The sequence below is a fragment of the Eleutherodactylus coqui genome, chromosome 7 (assembly GCF_035609145.1).
Source record: "Eleutherodactylus coqui strain aEleCoq1 chromosome 7, aEleCoq1.hap1, whole genome shotgun sequence".
In the NCBI taxonomy this organism is placed as follows: Eukaryota; Metazoa; Chordata; class Amphibia; order Anura; family Eleutherodactylidae; genus Eleutherodactylus; species Eleutherodactylus coqui.
Window position 1 is genome coordinate 90,759,559 of NC_089843.1, and position 8,181 is coordinate 90,767,739.

Here is an 8,181-nt window from a genome sequence, read left to right on the forward strand (position 1 = left end):
AGTTAGAGCATGGATACGTACCGATGAAGTTATGTCGCCCTAGCCACATCGTGTCTGGGAGTGTTGGTTGGAGGTGGCTTTTTACTAGTCTGTCACGTAAATTACGTCCACGTCTGAATGTGAAAGTAGGATATTCGGATAGATATCCCTTGACGTCAGCGTCCTCAGTAAGAAGATCCCAATATTGTCCAACAATTTTTTGAATTTCACTGGCACCTGAATCGTATGTACCTATAATTCTCATTTTTTCTGTTTCTGTTCGTTTACGTGTCTGGAGTAGTTCGGTCCTATTTTGTCTGGACGAGAATTCCTGAGCTTCATTAATAATCATGTCAGGATATCCACATTCCCTGAATCTGCTGGCTAGTTTGGCACTTTCGGATTTAAATTCATCCATATCGGAACAGTTCCGACATATTCTCAGGAACTGTCCCTTAGGAATGGATTTCTTAAGGGAGTAAGGATGAAAGCTCTCCCATGCCAATAAGGAATTAGTGGCTGTTTCCTTCCTAAATAATGTTGTAGATAGTGTGCCATCTATTTGTTTCTGAATTTTCAAATCCAGGAAAGAAACAGAGAACTCATCACATACAGTTGTGAATTTGAGATTTAAATCATTGTGGTTCAATGAGTCCACAAATTCCTCCAGAGATCTTCGGGTGCCGGACCAGAGCAGAAAGATGTAATCAATAAAATGTATCCAGAGGGTGATGGATCTGGACCAGAGAGAATTGTGCTCAGTGAAGACGTGGTGTTCCTCCCACCAGCCCAGGTAGAGATTGGCGTAGGATGGGGCACATGGGGTCCCCATCGCTGTCCCCCTGAGCTGGTGGAAGTACTGACCGTTGAAAAGGAAATAGTTATGGGTAAGTATGTAAGATAAGAGTTCCATTACAAAGGAGTTGTGTTTGGACAAATATATTCCTCTTTGTTTTAGGAAGTAGTCTACAGCTTTCAAACCACCAAGATGGGGTATCGAGCTGTACCAGGATTCCACATCAAGTGACACTAGTAATGTATCTGGTTCAACACAAATTCCTTCTATTTGTCTGAGAGTGTCCATAGTGTCCTCTATGGGGGAAGGGAGGGATGAGACAAAAGGCCGTAAAATTTGGTCTACGTAGGTACTAATATTTTGACATAGATTGTCCACACCTGAGACAATTGGACGACCACGTAATGGATTGGTACCTTTGTGAATCTTAGGTAGTGTATAAAATGTGGCGATTTTCGGGCATTTTGGAGTCAGGAATTTTAATTCAGATGTTCCGATCAAATTATCTTCACGTGCTCTATTCAAGATGGATATCATCTCTTTTAGGAAGGTATTAGTAGGATCCACCGAGATCACTGAGTACGTATCTGTGTCACTCAGTAGATCCATGCACGTTTTAATGTAGTCGTCACGGTTCATGACGACCACATTACCACCTTTGTCAGACGGTTTTATAATCACTTTCTCATCAGATTCCAGACCCCGTAATGCTAACATTTCCCCATGAGACATATTCTGGCACCTCCTAAGATTTTTCTCATCAAGATTTTTAATTTCCTTGAGAACAACTTTCTTGAATACATCAAGGAGTGGACATGATAATGACGGTGGATTACTAGAACTTTTCAGTCTTAGTGTGGTAAATGGTCCCTCCCCTGGATTACGTAGCCCCTCACTTTCAAGGTCTCGTAGAGCGTTATGGATCTGCATATCCTCAATATTTAATCCAAGGTCGGAGGCTTGTGTTCTATCCAGTTGGGCAAAATATTTTTTCCACCTCAGTTTGCGCGTGAAGAGGGAGATGTCCTTCGCCCAGGCGAAGCGGTCAAACCGCGCCGCCGGGACGAAGGACAGCCCCCTCTCCAACACGCAGATTTCATCCTCAGAAAGTTGTCTCTGGGAGAGATTAACAACTGACATTTTGTCTCTTGTTGGCTCCACCCCAAGTGATTCGGGGTGCGGCCTCCCAGTTCCCCCAGTGATTTTTTACTGTGGGTTTTTCGATCTCTTAGTGAGTAAGGGTTCGATTGCTGGCCTAAAAAATTGTTGTTGTTAATCCCACTGACAATGGTCAGGCACTTAGCCGTGTGACAGCAGAAACAGTATGACTGCAGGAGCGGTTTATGATGGCTAGCAGGGATTGCAGTCACTAGGACAGAGAGCATGTTATCAGGCAGAGTACAGAGGGGTTTGTTTAGGGAATGCGGTATGCCTCCCTGAAGAGGTGCGTTTTTAGAGCACACCTGAAGCTCTGCGAGTCCTGGATTGCTCGGGTAGCCTTTGGTAGTGCGTTCCAGAGGACCGGTGCTGCTCTGGAGAAGTCTTGGAGGCAGGAATGAGAAGTTTGAGTTAGAGGGGCGCGCAGTCTAGTTTCGTTAGCAGAGTGGAGAGCCCTGGGTGGGTGATGGATTGAGATGAGGGAAGCAATAGAGGGGGGCGCTGCGCTGTGGAGGGCTTTGTGGATGAAGGTAGCGAGTTTAAATTAAATTCTGTATTTAACGGGCAGCCAGTGCAGTGACTGGCATAGGGCAGAGGCGTCCGAGTAGCGACTAGACAGGAAGATGAGCCTGGCTGCTGCATTTAGGATGGATTGGAGAGGGTAGAGTCTGGTGCAGGGGAGGCCGATCAGCAACGAGTTGCAATAATAGAGCCGGGAGTGGATGAGGGCAACAGTAAGCGTTTTTAACATGTACACAATGAGAAAAGAGAGGATTCTTGCGATGTTCTTGAGGTGCAGCTGACTTGTTCGGGCGAGCGATTGGATGTAGGGGGTAAAAGAGAGATCAGAATCGAATATGACCCCAAGGCAGCGGGGATGTTGTCTAGGAGTTATGGTGGTGCCACACACTGAGATAGAGATGTTAGGATGAGATCGGTTAGTGGAGGGTGGAAATACCAGTAAGTCAGTTTTAGAGAGGTTTAGTTTTAGGTGGAGAGAGGACATGGTGTTAGATACAGCAGACAGACAGTTGGTGATGTTTTGGAGTAAAGGTGCAGAGATGTCCCGGGAAGAGGTGTATAGCTGGGTGTCATCAGCATACAGGTGGTATTGGAGGCCAAATCTCCTGATGGTTTGTCCAATAGGGGCTGTGTAGATAGAGAAAAGAAGGGGGCCGAGGACTGAGCCCTGGGGGACCCCAACAGCAAGGGGAAGGAAAGGGGAGGTAGAGCCAGCAAAGGAGACACTGAAAGAGCGGTCAGATAGGTAGGAGGAGAACCAGGAGAGGGCAGTGTCCTTTAGGCCAATGGAGCGTGGCATACTGAGGAGGAGTTTATGGTCAACAGTGTCAAATGCTGCGGAGAGGTCGAGGAGGATCAGTAGGGAGTCATAGCCCCTCGATTTGGCTGTCAGTAGGTCATTGGATACCCTTGTAAGGGCAGTTTCTGTTGAGTGTTGAGGTCGGAAGCCAGACTGTAGGGGGTCTAGGAGTGAGTGCTCGGATAGGTAGCTTACAAGGCGGGAGTAAACCAGGCATTCTAGTAGTTTGGAGATGAAGGGGAGGTTTGAGATGGGTCGGTAATTGGCAGCATCAGTCGCGTCCAGAGTCGGCTTCTTTAGCAGTGGGGATATGATGGCGTGTTTGAAAGAAGAGAGAGAGATGCCAGAGGTCAGAGAGAGGTTGAATATAGTGGTGAGATGGGAGATGACCACTGGGGAGAAGGAACGGAGGAGGTGTGAGGGGAGGGGGGTCGCTAGCGCAGGTGGTGGGGCGAGCAGAGAAGAGCAATTTGGAGACTTCTTCCTCTGTCACTGGTCTGAGTACAGACAGTGAGCAGGAGCTAGGTGCAGTGCTGACAAGACTAGGGTCAGGGCTAGTCAGGGATTGGGAAGTTATTTCCTGACGGATGCCATCAATTTTCTTTTTGAAGTAAGCAGCCAGCTCTACAGCACTGAGATTTGTCACAGGGGGCTACGGTTTAGGGCTGAGAAGGGAGTGAAAAGTATCAAAGATACTTTTTTTTTAGATTGGTCCCTATGTTCCATCACGGGGCTGTCCTTATGGGGATGATCGCCCTGCTTGCAGGCAGATTTCATGTGGTGGTCGTCTCATTAGGGGAGGGATTTTATGTCTGCCGGTGAGTGCAGTTTGCAGTCCTACTGTTGGTATCCGGAACTAGTGCGTCCATGCTGAGGCGTGATACGCCTATCGGAAGCAAATTTCATTCAGGACACATTGATTACTTTCCCTTATCCGGTGGATAGTGAATAAGTTCTTCCTGTGGGACAACCTCTAATTTAAAAAAAAAAAATCAATCGTTTTTATTTCTGTGCTAGACAAGGGGAGCTTAACATGCACCCTTTTGTCTACAGTCTGCAGGACAATAAGCAATATATGATCTCTTAAAACACAGTAACAAAGGACACAAAAAATATAGAGATGGAAATGCACAGCTACCACCCCATATCGCTGATCCCTTTTGTAACAAAACTCCTGGAACAGCAGGTGCACCTTGAACTGTCCTCCTAGCTCTCCTCCAACTCGCTGTTCAACTAACTATAGTCCAATGTCCAACCCCACCACTTTACCATTGAATTCAACAGGACCTGGGCCTGCAATACCAACCTGGGCCACTGCACTATAGTTAGCGCTCTCAGCTTCCTACGCTGCCTGCACTGACGGCAACCCTGAAAATCAGCTGATTGGCGGGAATCCCAAGTTGCAGATTCCTGTTGGTAATCTATAGAAAAAATAAAAGTCGCTTAACACCCTTTTAGGCTGCTTTCAGACAATCATATAAAACAGATCCATAATGCGGATATAAATAATATTAATTAAAACCCACTATATTATAGTAGGCAACAGGATATACTATATATATATATATAAATAATCACACACACACTACACAAGGCATGTAGTTAGGTCGTATATAGTTGCATGTATGGCTCGAAAGGGTTAAACAATGATCTCAGCTACACAAAATCTTTTATGTACAGTATACCCCCCCACACAAGCCTCCTGTTATGTGAAAGCAGCTTTTATTCAGGGAATTACCATATAACACCAGGGGCGTATGCAGGATTTTCTCAGGGGAAGTTGGTTTAAAAAAAAAAAAAAAAAAAATTATTCTAAAGCTTTGACCAGACTATTGAGTGTTGCACAGAGAGCACTTTCCTCCATTCTCATGATTGTGACTTCTGCTGGTAGTGTAGATGATGTGGCTGCTACCCCCTATTTCCCTAGAACTAAGACAGGTTCTTACTAATTTTTGCTCCAAAAGATTTTACTTTACATGCTGCTTGGACACTATTTAAATTGATTATTAACTGTAATTAGGGCTTATATTTGGAATAGGGCTTATATTTCAAGCATCCTTGAAAACCCTGAAAAAAAAAATCATTCTAGGTTTTATTTTTGGAGTAGGTCTTATTTTCAGGGAAACTAGTTAGTTATTGGGAAGAAAGATTCTCAGTCTCCTCTTTTGGAGAAGAGACCGGAATCTTCTCTCTAGCAGCCACATCCTCTAGTCAGAATCCGCTGTACCACCACATGGGGACTGAATATCACCATACTGATACCAAATAAAAACCACTATACAAAGACAAATCTATCGTATATACCGGCGTATAAGGCGACGGGGCGTATAAGACGACCCCCCCAACTTTCACCTTATACGCCGGTAATACAGTGGAGAAAAAAAAAATCATTACTCACCTCCCCCAGCGTTCTGCGGCACAGCTGCAGGCTGTCGCTCCCTCCTGGTCCCGGCCGAGCACTGCTTTCTGAATGCGGGGCTTGAAATCCCCGCCTCCAGAAAGCTAATACACACGCCGTCAGCCAGTTACAGCCATTCAATGGCATCATTGAATGGCTGTGATTGGCTAAAACACACGTGGCTTCAGCCAATCACACTATTCAATGACATCATTGAATGGGTGTGATTACTAACACACGTGCGCCTTCAGCCAATCACAGCCATTCAATGATGTCATTGAATGGCTGTAACTGGCTGACGGTGTGTATATTAGCTTTCTGGAGGCGGGGATTTCAAGCCCCGCATTCAGAAAGCAATGCTCTGCCGGAGACCAGGAGGGAGCGACAGCCTGCCGGAGCGCGACAGAACGCCGGGGGAGGTGAGTACTGATTTTTTTTTTTTTGACACTTTTTTTTTTGTATTACCGGCGTATAAGACGACCCCCGTCTTCAGAGCAGATTTTTTGGGGTTCAAAAGTCGTCTTATACGCCGGTATATACGGTAACCAGCCCTAAACAGGCCCTGTAAACTGTATAAAGACAATACAGAACAGTTAAATCCGGTGACTTACACTTGAGGTCTCCTCTCAGTCAAGTCATTTACTTTCTTGTTTCTTCTCCATCCGCCCCGGACCTCTATGACGACATCTTTTGGTCAGAGCTCATCTCTGCAGAGTTTGCTGCCCAGACATCTCTGGCTTCTTGCTTTTCTAACACCCTACCCACATTTGAGATATAGAACACAAAATGTCCCCATGCTGCGGCTTCTGCCAATACATTGCTTATTGCTGCCACAGATATCTACATATTTATAGTGTATTTTTCTGCTTAAAAAAAACAAAACAAGAAAACACCCGAAGCTCCCTGGGTTTAAGCGCAATTATGCAGTGAATACACAGGCTTCCTGCTTATTTACACAAGCCCATTGATTTTGGTGTGTAATACGTACCAAAATAGGACAAGCCGCGTGAAAAATATACAGCTGTGAATTAACCCATTGAAATGAATGGGTTCTTTTCACTGCATATTGCATGTGTAATATGCAGCATATTGTGGCTATGGGAAGGAGCCCTTACAGTGATTGTGTTCCTCACACACTTTAAGCACCCCATAAAAATATCAAAATTGATATTCACCTAACCCTATTCCCACAATAAATAGAGCAGTACAGGCTACAGACTTCTTTTGGTCTGCCCTGTCAGCAGAATGGCACAGACGGAGGCAATGACGTCACTACACTAGGCCGGCCTATGTTGAGTTCCCTGTACCAGGTAGGCTACAGGCCATTTCAGGCTGATTGCCCCCCTGCACCATAATGTTAAATAGTATCGCTGAAGATGAAAATTTAGGTGAAAGGTGTACAAGGATGTGGTCTTCAACTGTAACACACATTACCCTTCCTATCCTGCCATGGACAGTCTTTCTATACATTACTAAATGCTTGCTAGTAGACCTTGGCATACATTATGCAGCCCAACAGTTTCAGGAATTCTATTCTTGCCAGTTACATATTTTTGGAGTGCTTTCTATTATTTAACAACTAGCTGATATACCCGACTTCGCCCGAGTTAATTTGATACAGGTGTTTACGTGTTGTTCGCACGGAAAATTTTATGAAGTCAAGGCTACTTTAGAGGAACCGAGAAATAAAATATGTATACATACAGAGGAGCGTTAGATTCTCCTCAGACTGCATGTTCCGATGTCCCTTTACAGAATGTGCCACCCCTCCCACTCTCATTTATTACCTAAAGAATGATCATCCCAAATTTCATGTCAGTGCAACATCGAGAGGTTAGAGAATTAGATTTGGTACATTACATAGGGGTGCCAATATTTTTACACTTACCGGTAGTATTGAATAAGCGAGTTGTGACCCCTGTACTTTTCCTATTTAGGACCTAAAGAAAAGAATGGACGTGCCAAATTTTTATGTTTGTACAACACCGGGAAGTTAGAGAATTAGATTAGGTACATTACATAGGGGTGCTAATACTTTTGCACTTAGCTTTGAATAATTAAGTGGTGACCCCTTTACTTTTCCTATTTAGGACATAAAGAATGCTCCTGCCACATTTCATGTTTGTACAACACCGGGAAGTTAGAGAATGAGTGGCGAGTCAGTTAGTGAGGGCTTTTAATCTTTTTATATAGTAATATCATTAGTCGTTTTTCATATCTGCGCTCGGGGTTCCGCTTTCCTACTCAGAAAGGACGGAACCGAACAAACCTAATTGACCATAATAACGTCTGTTCAGTTTCTGCTCTGTTGCCCGGCTTTTAGATGGAAGAAAAGGTGCTGCATGCACTTACAAGCGCTGCATACTGTCACAAATCGAGTGTTTTGAGCCGGAACTCCAACGCAGATGTGAAACCGGCCTAACCTATAATTCAATAACTATCATAAATTTTACCTACTCCAATATGTAATATTAGAATCTCCAGGATTCAAACCATAGGTCCTCTTAACAATAAGGGGGCCTTCACACT